At 46.7% G+C, this 5,766-nt stretch overlaps 1 pseudogene; it reads left to right on the top strand.

The window, feature by feature from the left end:
* The first annotated feature begins 469 nt into the window (after positions 1 to 469).
* Positions 470 to 4,531, top strand: LOC124653374 (annotated as a pseudogene).
* The last annotated feature ends 1,235 nt before the right edge of the window (positions 4,532 to 5,766 follow it).

Below are 5,766 nucleotides of genomic sequence, written 5' to 3' on the forward strand. Positions count from 1 at the left end.
CTTTTATAACCTAATTAATATTTAAAAAAAACCTATATGTACACTTATTTGTGGACCGAGAGATGATCATGGCCGTTGAGTGCCCCTTTGCGCCTTCAGCCTCCGCTCCATTCGGGGTACCAGACGATCGACCATGCAGTGTCTGTCTCATTGTGCCTTGACGCCTTGACGGCTTCACGGGCCGATCAGCCGGCGGACCCCCCAGTAACACACTCAACGAATGAAGCCGTCACCGCTGCATCGCCGCTGTTAAGCAGACAGCAGGAAGGTGCCTTTTGTTTTTTTAACACTACTACAAAACCAACAAGCCTAAATAGTTTAATCCGCGTGGTCTCATTGTCACCAGCTCTTCGGACATCGTCATCGCCACTGCTGTCCTGAGCGCGTTCAAACACTTCGAGCTCCCACACAACACATACCTATAAATAAGTCTCACACTATCCAGGTACTGAACAACAGAACACTCTCACTCAAGCTCAACCATCTCACAGCTAGCTCACTCCACTCACTAGTCACTAAGCTCAAGAAGGAAGAACACCGGCCCATCACCAAATACTCTGCTTCTAGCCGTAACCTGTAAGCCATGGACATGGGTCTTGAGGTCACGAGCTCCCCCTCCTCCTCGCCCGAGCACGCGGCAGGGCGGGCGTCGGCCGCGAAGCGGCCCGCGGGGCGCACCAAGTTCCGGGAGACGCGGCACCCGGTGTACCGTGGCGTGCGGCGTCGGGGCGGCGCCGGCCGGTGGGTCTGCGAGGTGCGCGTGCCCGGGAAGCGCGGCGCGAGGCTCTAGCTCGGGACGTACGCCACCGCCGAGGCCGCGGCGCGCGCGAACGACGCCGCCATGCTCGCGCTCGGCGGCCGCTCCGCTGCCACGTGCCTCAACTTTCCGGACTCCGCGTGGCTGCTGTCCGTGCCGTCCCAGCTCTCCGACCTGGCCGACATCCGCGCCGCGGCCGTCGACAGCGTCGCGGACTTCCAGCGGCGGCAGACCACCAACTCTATCCCCGCCACCGTCACCGAGGAGGTGAGCTCCGTTGCACGGATGCGGCGCAAAACTCACGTATCAGGGGTTGGATACGATGGGATACGGGGATACGGCCGGATACCTGTGGATACGTATCCCGTACGTATCCGTCGATTTTTTGTTTTTTCAAAAAAGAAAATAATTCGGATACGTTGGGGATACACTCGGGATACGATCTGGATACGAAAATACCCCAAACCCTCACCGAACGCTTCCCATTCCCTCGACGTATATAAGGCGACCATCCCTTCGTCTCATCTTTTCACCTCCTGCTTTCCGATCTGGGCGAAGTGCGCCGCCACGCTGAGAGATCGCCGGCGAACGGCGACCTACACTACCGCACCACCGCACCGGAGAAAGATCAGCCCCCTCCGTCGTCGAACTGCAGGTCAGTTTCCCCTCATCCCGTCTCAACTTCCTGCCTTCCTGGTTCCTTTTTAGGTTAGCGATCACAGCAGTATAGACTAGAGTTAGTAGACTATAGATCGAACAGAAGATAGGTAATAAAACACCTGTATTGAATCTTGCTTAGGTTAGAGATGGCTGACTCGAATGCGGGCAGCAGTGCTGGAGGAGAAAATCCAGTCCAGATGTTGAATGTTGTTCGTGTGATTCCTCCGAATGATGATCCGAAGTGGCCGTTATGGAGGTATGTGCAGAAAGTTGCGAAAACCGGAGGAGGAAAAGGGGGCAATGCGAAGATCATATGTAGCCTTTGTAACCGTGATATTACTGGGAGCTACTCAAGAGTGAAAACACATCTGTTGAAGTTGGGAGATGGTGGAGTGAAGCCTTGTCCGAAAGTTACTATTGATGTTTTGATTCAGCTCAAAAGTGAACAAGACAAGGCTGATGCAAGCAGCAACACGCCTTTAAACATTCCACTGCCAACTGATGGGTGATGGGAATGGGGGTGGGAGGAAAAGAAAGGCATCAGCCATTGAAGCAAGCTTTGATGTCGATACTCGCAGCAAGTTGGATGCTTTGATTGCAAGGATGTTCTATACTGCAGGTGAAAATTTTATCATTGTGCAACATGTTCATTTACCATTTTACAAGGATGATTTTAATCAATTCCAAGTTTCCGTTGTATTTTTTGTAGGTCTGCCTTTCAATCTTGCAAGAAACCCTTGGTTTAGGCAAGCTTTCATGTTTGCTGCCAACAGTAAGTTAGGTGGCTATGTCCCTCCAAGCTATAACAAGATCAGAACCAGCCTTCTTGTGCAAGAGAAGACACAAGTTGAACGAATGCTGCAGCCGATCAAGTCAACATGGAGCAGCAAAGGTGTGAGTATTGTGTCAGATGGGTGGTCTGATCCTCAAAGACGCCCTCTCTTAAATTTTATGGCTGTAACAGAAGATGGACCCATGTTTTTAAGAGCAATCAACACCGAGGGAGAGATAAAGACCAAGGAGTACATCTTTCAGAGGATGTTAGAAACCATTGATTTGATTGGAGCAGGGAATATTGTCCAAGTGGTCACAGATAATGCATCAAACTGCAGAGGTGCAGGGCTGATGGTGGAACAGAAGTACCCTCATATATTCTGGACTCCATGTGTAGTCCATACTTTGAACCTCGCCTTGAAGAGCATAGGTGCAGCCAGGAATGAGGAAGACCCAGAGTATGAACACTGTAATTGGATCAACGAGGTTTCATCAGATGCACAGCAGATTCGGAACTTCATAATGAATCACTCCATGAGGTTGTCTATGTTCAACGAGTTCAGCAAGTTGAAACTTCTTGCTATTGCTGAAACAAGATTTGCCTCTCATATTGTTATGCTAAAAAGGTTCCGTGAGATAAAAGATGCTCTTACTTTGTTGGTTGTGAGCCCCAAGTGGTCTGACTACAGAGATGACAATCAAGGTAAAGCACAATTTGTGAAAGACAAGGTTCTTAGTGATTTGTGGTGGGATAAAGTGAAGTACATCCTTGATTTCAGCGAGCCTATCTATTCTATGATACGTGCAGCTGACACAGATAAACCATGCCTTCATTTGATATATGAGATGTGGGATAGCATAATTGAGAAGGTGAAAACTATAATATATCGCCATGAAGGAAAAGAGGAGTATGAGCACTCTCCATTTTATGATATTGTTGACAAGATCCTACAGAGTCGATGGCTAAAAAATAATACACCATTGCATTGTTTGGCACATTCACTTAATCCAAAGTAAGATGCTAGCTTGCTGTCCCAAAAATTATTTAGTGTACCTAATATTGTTGCTAATTGGCTCCTTTTGTTATTATTATCTCAAGGTATTACACCCAAGCTTGGCTTGCTGAGGTTGAGGGCCGTGAAGCTCCACATGTTGATGAAGAGATATCAACAGAGAGAAACAAATGTTTTAGGAGGATGTTTGGTGATGGGCCGGAATTGCACAAGATCAAACAGCAATTTGGTAATTTTAGTTTGTTTGCAGCTGGATTTAGTTCCTTCGATTCAATTGAGGATAGAACCTACCTAGAGCCTAAGATATGGTGGGGAATCCATGGCAACTCTGCCCCAGAGCTACAAAAATTGGCACTAAAGTTACTTGGCCAGCCATCTTCTTCTTCTTGTGCTGAAAGAAATTGGAGCACGTATGGTCTCATATATAGTACAGCAAGAAACAGGTCCTCTATTCTACTTAAGTCATTATTTTCTTTATTTTACCACATACTTGGAAGTTGGAATTTGAGTTCAATTTAATTTTTTGTAGACTAAATCCTGGACGTGCTGAAGATCTTGTCTTTGTGCATCAAAACTTGCGTCTTATTTCAAGGAAATCTTCAGAGTATTCAAGTGGCCCAACACGATTTTGGGACATTGAAGGAGACACCCACGATATATTTGGTGGCGGTGTAGATTTTCTTCAACATGCTGTGCTGTCACTTGATGAACCAGAGCTAGAGGCAATGCTAGATGATCTTCAAGCCGAATGAAGCTGCCTAGACGATCCTGAAGCTTCAGAGAATAAAGCTGCCGAATAATTCTCGTACTCTTTTATTAGCTGGTTATGCAACGTTATTGGATGCACTATTGAACTGTTGGGAATTTTTTATTTTTATTTTTATTATATATACAACGTATCCCCGTATCTGTGTTTTTGGAAAATTGCCGTATCGCCGTATCGCTGTATCCGTATCCGTATCCGTATCGCCGTATCCGTGCCAATTTGGAGGTGAGCTCTAGCGCTCCAGCGCCATCGTCTTCTGGGTCAGACAATGCCGGTTCGTCGGAGATGTCGGATACTTCCGCCGACGGACAGTTCGTGGTGCCGGTTGCAATGGACAGCGATCTGTTCAGGCTTGACCTGTTGCCGGAAACCGACTTGGGCGCGTACTACATGAGCCTCGCGGAGGCGCTGCTCATTGATCCGCCGCCGCCGGTGACCGTCACCAGCGCGTACTGGTATAGCGGGGATTGCGGCGAAGGCGGAGCTGATTTCGCGCTGTGGAGCTACTAGCCAGCTAGTGTCGACAATTGCCAGCACGAGCAGATACGGCTCTCTTTTGACAATGTAGTTTTTTTTTTTTTTTTTTTTTTTTTTTGGCGAGAGATTGTAGCAAACTGAAGCTGATGAAATTAAGATACTCGAGTGACATGCCACTGGCTTCTACTCCGATTCTTATCTTCGAGAAACATATATGTGATTCCAAGATATTAGAAAGAACATGAAAGAGAAAAAAACAAAGAATCCAAAGGAAAGGATAACTAAAAAAGAGGAACAATACTTTCATGTGCCATGGCCTTAACAGACAAAGCATAATCAGAAAAAGGGGAACTTTCATGGATTTTGATGTCAAGAATACTAGTCATGTTCTTACAGGTTACAAACTCACCTGGACCTTAATTTGGACCCTAGGGGATCCATAACTATATTTTTTTTGTTGCGATCAAAGAGCTTTATATATTACTCGGGATTGATACTATCGTTCTGAAGAGCAAACATCACCTTCTTTCAGCAGTAGGCAGTAGCCCTACTAGCACACTAATGGACTAGTACATTAGCATCTCATTGTGTAAGTAATGGTAAAACTAGTGAAGAAAGCACCAAGCTCCTTTACCTCCTTAGTTATACTTGTAATTTCAGGTCTGCCAATGGGAGGTTCCTTTATTAATTTAACCACCTCTTGAGCATTAGATTCAATTTCGACCATGTGACTATGTGAGAACCCCTCTCCACCGCCAACTAGATGACATCACGGATAGCCAGAGCTTCCACTGCCATCGGACTCACAGCATGAGGATACGAGAGAGCTTGTGCCACAATCAGCTCCCCTTCATGGTCGTGTACCACTAGCCCACTTGATCCATGCATCGCCACCTCTCTAAAGCTCGCATCCACACTGATCTTAAGGACATTATGACCAAGCCTTCTTCCAACGTGTTCTCACACGAGGATGTTTAGGCACCTTGCTCTTGCCCGTACGAGCAAGATCATTTGTAGTTTCCAAGGTCCATTTAACCGATTCAATAACCAGTCTTCCTCTATCACCATGCCACACCTTGTTGTGTTCAGCCCAATTCGCCCAACACCCACATAAAATGACACTTTCATTTTCTAGGTTCGTAATTTTTTCCTTCTACCAGGTCTATTGCCCAAGAGGCTGGGCATAATTCTGGTACTTCGATCCTCGTAGCTTCCTTCAACTCGTGCCAAAACTTCTCGGCCCATGTACATTCAAAAAGAGCATGCAAAGTTGTCTCCTCCTCGGCAGCACAGATTTTGCAATGGTCTATTAGTTCCAT

Source organism: Lolium rigidum, chromosome 5, assembly GCF_022539505.1.
Source record: "Lolium rigidum isolate FL_2022 chromosome 5, APGP_CSIRO_Lrig_0.1, whole genome shotgun sequence".
NCBI classification, from domain to species: domain Eukaryota; kingdom Viridiplantae; phylum Streptophyta; class Magnoliopsida; order Poales; family Poaceae; genus Lolium; species Lolium rigidum.